An 11,882-nucleotide genomic window follows, 5' to 3' on the forward strand; every position below is an offset into this window, starting at 1 on the left:
TTGGGGTAATTTGACAAGTGTGAGCTGATAAAGAAGTGTTTTCCCCATGTAATTTCAGTATGAAACTTTAGAAACAGCTACAGCCCGAACTGCTAAACGGAATTACACAAAATTTAGCAAAAAAGTAGTCCTTGGTTCAGAAAGAACCCTTTTTGTTAAATGGTGTAAATCCGTTCAGTAGTTCCTGAGAAATTTGCAAAAGAAGAACTTTCAATATATAGGGACGCTGTGGAGTCGCAACCCCTCCCGAGCATGAGCTTCACTGTGATTGGCTGCCAACACTCCAAACCAGGAAGTGTTGACAGCCATCTTGTGCCTTAGTAGAACTGAGTCACAAGAAACAGTCCCATAAAAATCAAAAAACAAGAAAAGGGGGCAGGGTAGAAACACCCTGACCCTCTAGACCTGCTCAGGGGGTCCTACAAGGACCCCCAGGCCAAAAAAAACATTAAAAATAAATTGGCCGAATTTGTGCTGGGTGCGTGAATCCAGATGAAGCATTTAAAAAAATGAAGCGTGGGCTCCCACACTTCGTTTACTTAAACCCCCGGGTGGGCCAAGTCCCGGGGGCAATGAAGAAATATAGGAAGCATGACATGATGAGATGATGAGTGGCTAGCCCCAGTAAGATCTGCCAGTCATAAAGTGAAAGGGCACCATTAATTGAGATGTCCAAGTTTTCAAAGACTGCTTATTAACATCTTGTGTAAAGGACAAGTGAGGCAAGCTGTTCCTAACAGCATCTCTGCATCTCAGACGCAGTCAGGAAAGGGCAGAAGAGAACATGAAATGGAGAGTGTTGTTTTATCTGTTTCTGGGTAAATTGCTGCTGCGTCTGACTTCATGTGAAGCTTGGAATGCATACGTTTTAGATATGAGCCCCCACCCTACACGAGTAGCTTTGGCTGGCGGGGCCTCAGAGACAGCCTGACCAGGAGTCTTTCTTTTAAACGCATGCCCTTCAATGCCAGCATTTGGTCTATATAATTAAGGGTTCATTGCGTCTGGGCATTGCCTCCCATTGTTGATGAGACAACAACTATTGTGCTGTGAATGTGTGAGCATGTAATGTATTTGAATGAGAACTCGGCTATTCAGTGTAAAGTAAGCACGCCCGCCTTGACTGGATGTGAAGCGCAATGACCACGTGCGTCTGCAGCACCTGAACCTCCAAGTCACCTGTCCTTTCGTTTCACAGGCAAAAGGCAACTACTGGATGCTAGACCCTAACTGTGAGAAGATTTTCAACAACGGAAACTTCAGGAGGAAGTGGAAGAGGATGTCCGACATGAACTCCAGCACAGGAGAGCTGGCATTGGACAAACCATAGGACAGCCCCCTATGCGGCAGCCCGAAGAGCGGTGACAACCAAGGCATCCTGGAGCTATCACCGCCCGGAAGCGAGAACTCACCCGAAAAGAGGGTCTCTACTTCCAGCCCGTGCCGCAGCAGCTTCCTGGCCAGCATGGCCGCAGCCTACATGAACAGAGCCAATGCGGGCCCTGCCCATGGCCGTCGGACTCACCAATGACACTCCGGACAAAATGGGGCAGACCCTGGTTGGCTTCAACTTCTACTTGCCGCTTACAACCATCCCAAGCCACGGTGGCTCTGAGTGGTCCAATACAGTGTCCTCCAACCCCTTTGGCTACGGCGGCTCAATGCTGAACCAGTTCAGTCCCCATTTCTACAACAGCATCAGTGCAAACACTGCCATGTACCCCAGAGAGGGGACCGAGGCGGGGCCGGGGGCCGCCGCCAAGGCTCACAGAGATAAGGCAACAAGCAAGCCACTGGAAAGCCAAGACGCTTTGACTTTTCACGCACAACCTGTGCCGCTCACCTCCGAATAAGGGACAAGAGAAGTGAGTTTTGAGGGCACCACCCTAGTCGCCAACATACATTTGGCCCGCTTAAGATTGGGTGGCCCCCTGTTGAATAGGGCCTCCCCAATATTCAGGCCATATACATGGACAGGCTTCCATGAACAAAAGGTGGACAAAGACTGAGGGGTAGGGAAGCTTTCATCTTGCCTCATTTGGGGTGGGGAATGCTTCGCTGATTCCCGCTCCCTGGACAGTTCAGAAACCCAAATACTGCCAATCCACCCTGATCCATTTACTTCTGCTACTTTGTAAAGAGCAAATAAGGGTATATTTTGCAAATACTGCCCAACATCTTAGAGAGAGATTGTACAGAGAAGGCAGATTACATTTTGTAATAATATGAACTATGTCTGCACTGTGCACCGTTTTGCTTAAGATACGTTTACTTAGAAATCACAGAAGTGAGTAATCTTCATTACAAAGGAATGTAATAATCTTCAGTTCAAAAGCTTGTACATTTTCCCCTGGACTAGCCGAGGCTATGCAAATATGCAGTTTCCTATGTACTCCCATTAAAGAGATGACTTCAACAAGCTCCTTCAATTTGCATTCTGACAAGACTTTAGTGATAATCTGCCTGTCGGCATCTTTTCACATTCATATGTATTGTTCTATTTAATGCAAAACAAAACTCGGTTTACCTCCTGTAACAGTGGGTGCACACAACATGAACTGTACAGAATCATTTCTGCAAATGAGCTTCAGTTATGACAAGCGTTTTCCAGGTGTATGAATTTGCATATTTGAGTACACACATTGCCACAAACTAAACACTGTTTGCATTTTTTAATAAAATAATTAAAAGTGGTGCGTAGTTTTGTACTAATAAAGTATTTGTAAATAACTACCCTTGCTTCTTCGTATTTTAACTATCTTATCTGGCAGTCCGTGCCTGCTTCCCTGGCTCCTTTCCTGAAGCTCGCCTGTTGGGCGAGGCCCAAGCAGTACAGTTCAGGTCAAACAAGAAATGTTGAATGAGGTAAAAGTGGCACAGCTGTTCATTTTAGAGGAAAGCAAATACTCGTAAAAATCCGGTGTACGTTGACAAGGGGCCGGGCACTCACAGATTCTCGAGGGGTGCTTGCACACTTCTCCCGCCATTGTTCCTGCAGAAAGTCCACTGCTGAGCAGACAGTCTCTCCTAAAACGGAAGAAACCAGGAATGCACTGCCCTTGCATGGTTTTGGTACCGCTCAGTACCCAGGAAGTAACAGTACAATTAAACTGTCAGTAATGAGTAGTTGAAACGGAAAATATGAGCTCCCGCTTCTACTGTGCTGCCGTTTCTAGCTTCTCGTGTGAACAGGTGTAGGAGGCGTACACTATGTGGCTGCACACCACTCCGGACCCACCAACAAACACATTGTAGGTTTGAGTCAAAGGGGCTCAGTCAACAAGCACACTTTCTTGAAGCCAGCACGGACAAGGCCAATAGGTTTGGCTTTTTTGTATAGGGCATGCCAGTTCTTAATTAGTGAAAAAACATAACTGCAGGTAACCCGAAGTGCTGCTGGTGAATACCAGAGTTGTCAAACCATGTGCTCTCCTCGTGCCTCTTCCTTCCACCACTGAACACTCACTAGCTCATTGTCTCACTCTTGCAGGTTCTTTTCATCCCTTCTTTTTCTGCTTCTCTCAGTTTTTTCCATCTTTATCTCCCCCTGCTTCTTCCATATTTTGCCTTTCTCTCTCTTGCCTTGGGTCAAAGATTGATAAGGAGTAGTAAGACCCAGACCACAAAAATGAGTGCTGATGCATTATTACACAGAACTACACCCAACCATTCTCTAAAACTCCATGAAAACTGGTGGCATAGATGGTCCACTAAGAAAAACAGCCACACGCACCAAGGGCCCCAAAAGTGAGAAAAAGGGGGCCACACAGCCCCCCTTCTGAAAAAAAAGATTCCAAAAGCAGGCATGGTGCCGGAGGCCCCGCCCCCTCCCTACAGCACTCTGCAAACACACCCCTGGGGCGTTGTAAGTTGGGGAATTCATTCTCCTTGAATACTGAGGATCCCTGGGGGCCCACTAGCCCTCCAGGTACCTCCAGTATGCGCCACAGAGCTACTGTGTTGCAGAGAGGTGTTCTAAGGCCATGCCCCTTTTTAGGCATCTCTGCAACACAGCTCTGTGGCGCTTATTGGAGGCACCTGGTGGACTAGTTGGTCCTCAGGGACCCTCATACTCAAGGGGAATTAATTCCCCAATTTACAATGTGCCAGGGAGCGCGTTTGCTCAGTAGTGCAGGGAGGGGACGGGGCCTAACAAAACAATTGTGCAAATGTGCCCCCTTGCCAACATGTAATATCAGGCCTGCCCCCTCCCTGCACCACTGTGCAAAAGCGCCCCCTGGCGCATTGTAAGTTAAGGGATTAAGTCCCCTTGAATCAGGTACCTTCAGTAAGTATAACAAAAAGGGGGAACAGGGGTTGGACAATTTTTAACGGGGTCCAGTGTACATGTCCTATGACATAGAAAACAACAACATTAGTACAGAGTTCCCCAAAAGGATTTAACTAAATAAACTCATTAAGACCTCTCTCTTAAAATGTGTGATAAAGCAGGGAAAGTGGGAGTCCCTTATCGGAATCAAGGATGCCTCACACAAGTCAAAGGCTGGATGACAACTGTCACCCCACCCGATGATTGTCCAGTGTCATCATTGGCTATCCTGCTCCTTCGGCAGGCTGGCGATGCAATGCCTGTCGGGCTGCACGAAAGTGCTGCACTTTAGCGGAGATCTTTTATTCCTTTAGCCAATGAGTGCATGTGTGTGAGGGACCTAGGGAGTGCAATAAGTGAGCATGAGTGAAGATAAGTTAAAAAAGGTCAGTCGAGTCAAATGGGGGAACCTTTAATAGCATGGCTCACTGCCTTATTAAAAAAACGTGCAAAGTTGAGGGGTATTAAGGCGTGACGGTAAGGGTAATCAGGCCTTATTCAACCCTCAGTCCGGGTATGGTCAACATGTTTCTTGCCTCTAAGGCAATTCATCAGGACCAATTGCTCATAAGATTGCTCATGAATTCCTCCACAAAAATCAGGAATCAAGTATACGACCTGTAACGTGTCGCAGAATCAACCCTTCATTGAGGCCCTCCCTGGGACTAGAGAAGGAAACAAAACAGGGGTGCAGTCAATCAGAGGTTTGTTAACCCAGAGACATCGTTGCATGTGACAATAGCATGCAAGTCATTGTGTACTATAGGGGTCCCAACCCCTGTGGGATTATCACATCTGTGTCAGAGAGGATATAAGGGAGTTTAAAATAGATTAAATTAAATTAAAGTGAGAAAATGTCCTCCCAACATGCGCCATTGGTAATTCGCACTTGGCAAGCATTATGTCTGATCACAACTGGACAGCGTGCCACATCCGACTGGGTGGCACACATTTGTCATGCAGGTATGGTTGGTGTGTTCCTACACACCAACTGTGAGAAATAAAATTAAGAGGTACCACTCAAACAACTAATTGTATACTAGGAGGCATCGGTCACACTGATGTCGTGATAAAGCCTAAAGTGTAGTTCACCGGGTGAACAGTAAGTAACAAGGATGGTGGTAATATGGGAAACGCGGTGCTTACCCGCAGTCCCTGGTCGGATTTCAATCCGGCTGACCTGGTGGGGCCAGTGCTATGAGGTAAAGTACCTAGGGAACAGAAAAAGCGTACCGCTCGTCATTACAATGGGGAGCGGTAGAGCTTACCCTTGAAGCAGGCATCAGTCCGTTTAAATTCGGGGCGATAGTGTAGGTGAAGCCTACCTTACCTGATTTAGCAGCTGGCAAGGCGTCTATCACCTACCCCGTCCACCTAGGTCCTGCCGCAGGATCGCCGGTAAAAGCGGACTGCATCGCAGCCGCTAAACAAAGCCGGTCGCGCGGGCGCCATGAGGGGCGTGTCCGTGAGGGTTGCTAGGAGACGTGGCAAACCGGGGCATAGACAGAAATGATGTCCCACTAGTATTACCTCATCACAGTGGGCGCCATCTTAGAATGGGTTCAGAGACCGAGTATGTCGGTGGTACAAAGAACTCGGCGTTTTTTAATTAGAAGGTTTCATAAAGTGTATTGGCTTGTAATGTTGTGTGCCAACTTAGAATGGACATGGATGGACAGGTACCTTTAAAAATACATTCGGAGCCTATGAGGGGAGATTGAATAACTCATGGAATGTGCTATCTGGCCAGCATAGTCCAGGGCACCGCATCATTCAGGCCAGATTCATCAGTGTGAAGGCGATGCACCCATCTTTGTTCCATTTTGAAGAGGGCTTGTTGGTTTATTGAAGGATGGCATTCCAGGACAGTCCATTTCAAGGTCTCAGCCACATGTTTCTGTTGTCTGCAGTGCTCATATAGTTTGGTGTGAGTCTTATGACAACGAATATTGCTATTATGCTCCATGATGCGTAGTTTCACAGGGCGCATCGTCATCCCAATGTAGATCATCTTACAGGGGCATGTGAGTACATAAATGCAACGTGAGCTATTGCAATTGGTGTGTCTATTGATGTTCCAAGTGAAGTTCCTAGGTAGCTCAATAGTTTTGCCTTGGATTGTTTGTGGGCAGACTACACATGATCCACAGCGGTAGTGTCCAGTGACCGGTGGAAGGTCCCACAAGGTGTTGACCGGTTGTGTGCTTGATTTCTTAGGGCGGGTGTGGATTAGGGTGTCTTTAAGATTCGCCGTCCTCCTGAAAGCGAACCGCGGGCGAGGTAGTTCCAAACCAGCTGTATTGAGAATACCCCAATGTGTATTCACAACCTTTTTGATGAATGTCGAATGCTTGGTGTAGGACGTGACACATGTGATTACATCCTCCTTTTCCTTGGTGTGGACTTCCAGCAAGGCCTCTCTGTTGTTGTTGAGCGCTCGTTTACATGATGTCTTAAGTAGCCGAGTAGGGTAGCCCCTATCTTGGAGCTTATGTTGCAGGATCATCGCTTCGTGTTTGTAGTCCTGGACAGAACTGCAGTTTCTCCGTATACGGAGAAATTGACCGAACGGTAAGTTTTCCCTCAGGGCTCTCGTATGGTGACTGTTATATAGGAGCAGACTGTTTCTGTCTGTCTTCTTTTTGTACAGGTTGGTCGTGATTCAGTAAGTGCCACAGAGCTGCTTTGCAGAGAGGTGTTCCGAGGCCACTCCCTTTTTACATCACTCTGCAAACGCGGCTTCTGGTGCACTGCTGGTGGGGTGATGAGGTCCTCTTGTGTCCTGAGGACCTCAGGACACAAGTGGACTTCATCCTCTGAGCAGCAGTGCGCCAGAAGTCGTGTTTTCAGCATGGTATAAAAAGGTGCGTGGCCTCAGAACATCTCTCTGCAATGCAGCTCTGTGGCACTTACTGGAGGTACCTGGTGGGCTAGTTGGCCCCCAGGGGCCCTCAGGATTCAAGCGGACTAAGGGCCAGATGTAGGACGGCAAATACCGGTCGGTAACGGCCGATTTCGGCCGTTACCGACCGGTATTTGCTGTTTGACATGTAGGGGGCCTTATAGTTACAGAATCAGTATATTTACCGATTCGGTAAATTTACCGATTCTGTAAAATACCAAATCGGTAAATTTACCGAATCGATAAATACAGATGTAGGTGGCACTTTAAACAGTGCCATAGGCCCTTACCGATTCGCTATTTACCACCAAATAGTATTTGGTGGTAAATACTGAATACCTGTGTACATGCATGCACATCTGTGCATGTACACCTGTGCCATGTGGCACACAGACATGCCCTAAGGGCATGTATGTGTGTCATATGGCACACAAGCCTGAATCAGGGGTGCAACAGTGTGTCAAAGTGACACCCTGTCCCCCTTGCAAAATCGGTAATTTTACTGAATCGGTATTTACAGATTCGGTATAAATTACAGATTTTTTACCTACATCTGATTTACAGAATCTAGAATACCGAATCGGTAAAATTTGGTATTCTAGAGTCGGTAAATCAGATTTACCTACATCGGGCCCCTAATCCCTCAACTTACAATGCGCGAGGAGGCGCGATTGCACAGTGGTGCAGGGAGGGGGTGGCCTGATATTACAAGTTGGCAATATTGCTCTGTTGGGCTTACTGGAGGAAATAAAAGGGGTAGTTGTCCCCCAAGGTTGACGTTGGAGGCTAACTACCCCTCTTATTACCTCCCGGAAATCCCACACAGTGGGATTGCTAAATTGTGTTTGTAGGCCACTCTCACCTTTCTCCAACACTCTGAAAATGAGACTGCTATGTTATAGTTAGAAAGTAGCATTTAAAAAACCTTTGAAATTCACTGAAAAAAACATAGGTATCAGGGACGTTATAGTTAGAAATTAGCATTTAAAAAACCATTGAAATTCACTGAAAAAACCATATGTATCAGGCACGGTATGGTTAGAAATTAGCATTTAAGAAAACCTTAGACATTCACTGAAAAGAAAACCTTAGACATTCACTGAAAAAAACATCAGTTTCAGGCACGTTATAGTTAGTTGGACATTTCACTCATAGAAAACCAGAGAAAGTCTGCTGTTATAGTTAGTTCAACTAACTGTGACTCGAGCCTTCACAATGCACTGCTGATGATATCACTAGATCATTTCCCAGTAGGCAATCTACAGGCAAGTTTGTAGACACTGCCACTCTCTTTGGGCCAGTGACACCTCCCCAGCTGAGATTTACTACTGCCATGGGATGATCTGTCTGTACCCCATCAATGTTGATCACCTGATAGGTGACCCCAGGTAAAAGTTGTCCTGAGGGGACTAGACTGTCAGCCACCATAGTGATGCTAGCCCCTGTGTCTCTGTAGGCTTCAACTTTCTGGCCATTGATGAGGGGCTCCTGTCTGTACTTGCCCAAATTGTTGGGACAAGCAGTGAAGTTGGCAAACCACATGCCGTTTTCACAGACTAGAGTTTCTGTATTAGGGGACCTGGTTAGGCCAGAGTCCACCTGGGTTCCCGTTTCTGTATTAGGGCACCTTGTATCAGTCCAAACGACCCTTATGGTGATGGTTGTAAAGTCAACCTTATAGGCCAGCTATCCTAGTGGTAGCATGGACAAAGCAGTCTTAGGCTAATACTTCAGAGAGCATGTGAAGCCAATTGTTTTACCTATAATAACCACTTGAATACAAAATGAAAGGACACCACACAAGGTATATATCAAATATTTATTTATTACTAACACAAACCCTCTGCACTCTTTATGAGGCCAGAGTTCGAGATACAGCACAAATGACTCAATAAGCATACTATAAGTTGCACAAATACAATTCTGCCCTAGGGGCCTCATGAACCATATACTAAGGAAGTGGTATAGGAACCACTTCAGAACAGGTGAATAGGCCTAGGGCCTAGGGAATCGCTGGGACTACACTGAACAACCACAGGTTAGGAAGTAGGAGACTCACAGGATGTGTGTGCAGTGTCTAAACACACATGCAGGTTCTCATAGACTTTCAAAGGGAACGTAAAGTTAACAAAGTAGTTGATTTCGGACACTTCCGGGTGGACTACAGGAAAACCCAGTTAAAGTAGGACACTTGGATAGTTATTACCCATGGGAGCACCGGAGTACTCGAGTTCCCTCACCCAGGGAAGCGGGGTGCATAGGTGTTCTTTCGTGTCGGGTTTTGTCGTCGAATCCTATGGAGAACTGCACAAAGATGCTGCAGACGACCAGGAGGAAGATGTCCTGTTAGATCCAAGGGTGGATCGAAGCAGTGAAGAACCTGAAACCAGAATGGACAGAGTCAGGGTCACTAGCCAGTGACCATGAAGGAACCAGGAGATGTTGAGCTGCGAGCAGGTGAAGAAGTAAAGCTTGTCTCTGCAGCCACGTGGACCAGGAGGCGTCGACGACAAACAGGAGCTGGATACGGACTATCCCACAAAAGATCTCGCTGTTAGTTTCCGGATTGGAGTCAACAAGCCTTGGCAAAGGCAACCCATGCAGAAAGGGAAGATCGGCTTCTGTTCAGACCGGCAAGGTCTGGGTAGCTTCCCTTTTACAGGAAAGCAGGAGCAAGCCTGGAGCAACCAGACAAGTGGTGTTGTTTTGTAAAGATGTCTTCAGGAGGGCTACTAGCCAGCAGGCTAGCAACCCCAAAGACGTGTCAAGGAGAAATGTAAGAGCATGCCCCACGCGGCACTTGTTGAGTGTGGAGAGTTGAGCTTTGGTGCACTTATGGTTCGGGGCTGGGGCTTCTTAAGTCTCAATGCACAATTTCGAGGACGCCTCAGAAGCTGCACAGTTAGCAAAAAGCAGGTACTGCAGGTAGTCCGGTCCCACGTCTCTCGCGTCCGCCACGGGTCTCAGCTTTGCTGTGGATGTGGGTCGGGGACAGAGGAGTCTGGAAGTCCAGAGGCTGCATTGCTGAGTCTTCAGGCTCCGGCGGGAGCATCGACAAAGCAAACCGGCAAGTCATTGATGGTGCCTGTTTGCACAGGGTGGTCACTCCTTGACCACAAAGGAAATTCTTCATTCTTCTAGTTGCAGTAGAATGTCGAAGGTCCAGAGTTTTGTTTCAGAGTTTCAGTTCAGGATAATCTAAAGTCTCTAGACTCAGCTCCTAGCTTTATACCAATCTAAGAGGCTGGATTACCTGCTTGGTCCCTCCTATGGGTGGAACCTGGGAAGGAGGTGGTTACAACCCTTCCCCTTTGTCTAGTTTGATGCCAGAGCTGGGGCTGAAGTGCCCCAGCAACTGGTTTGAACCGGGCTATGCATGGAGCAACTTGTGTGCCCCAGTCAGTGTCTCATTTCATTCAACCCACCCTGCCCCAATACACTGTAGCCTGTCTGGGGAGGTGCTAGCACCTCCCAAGGCAGGAAATCTATTGTCCTGACCTCCCTCACTGGAAGGGCTGCCAGTTGCAGGAGGTCAGACTTGTGTCTGTGGCAGCAGCATCCATTTTGTGATGCTGAGGCTCTGTTTAACTTTAACCGGGTAAAGCTACAACCACATGTCTTCTCCCTCTAGAAGGGTGGAATGCTACCCCCGTTGCCAGAACTGGTGAGGGGGTAGCATTCCAAAGTGTATAACACCTTACACAACATGCTTCGATAAAGCCAAACCAAAGTTAGCATTAACCGCGAGGATTATAATGCACTTAAGAGTATATGGTATGCCTATATCATAGAACTTCTATAATGACATGGATCCGAAAGCTGCAGAAAGGCTCAGCTCATGCTAGAGCATCATCTCACATAAAACCAAGCACTCTGCCTTCAGGATTGTCAAACCTGCTATAGGAGTGACTTATAGGTACATATGTGTCTATATGTAATGGTAGGCATAGGGATATTATACCTAAGCAAGGGGTGATTACACGACCTTGCCCCAGCTGAGTGATCAGCCAGTTGTATCAATGTGGATGACCAGCCAGGGGTGGCATAATACATGCTGCAGCCCCTGGTAGGCCTTTGATGCACCTATGCCCTGGGTACCTATGGTACACTATACAGGGGCTCATAAGGTGACCCAATATCCAATTCGAGATGTACCTAAAGTTCATGGAGTCCATTTTACAGTGAGAGCAGATAGCCTGGGGCACTGATTAGCAGGATCCCAGGCCAACTAAGTCGAAAATCAGCTACACTCTAGGTAAAAAGTTGGCGTAACCATATAGTCAGATATCCACCTTCGTACAGTCACATATTAGATAATTCATGACATGGTCAGTGACATCACTGATGATATCACTGATAACATCTCAAATGACATCACCGATGCCATCATCCATGTGATAATCTGATGCACCTCCTGACAACCTAATATAACCTTTGATACACCTATTCTGAAATACAGACTACCATTTTCCGAACAATAGACACACCAATACCAGTTACTACATAGCCACTCGCTGACCCTAGGTCCACACACACATCAACTCGTTCACCCATACAGTCACTCATACATGCAGCCACTCATCAATAGAGCACGATCATTTGCACTCATACACCTATACAAACACTCATAAATCGCCACTCAACCATAGA

The 11,882-nt window shown here is 47.0% G+C and overlaps 1 pseudogene; it reads left to right on the top strand.

Annotated features, from left to right (window-relative positions):
* Positions 1 to 1,853, top strand: part of LOC147683334 (forkhead box protein I1-ema-like) — a 44,328-nt pseudogene extending 42,475 nt beyond the window's left edge.
* The last annotated feature ends 10,029 nt before the right edge of the window (positions 1,854 to 11,882 follow it).

This window comes from Lissotriton vulgaris, chromosome 11 (assembly GCF_964263255.1).
Source record: "Lissotriton vulgaris chromosome 11, aLisVul1.2, whole genome shotgun sequence".
Classification (NCBI taxonomy): Eukaryota; Metazoa; Chordata; class Amphibia; order Caudata; family Salamandridae; genus Lissotriton; species Lissotriton vulgaris.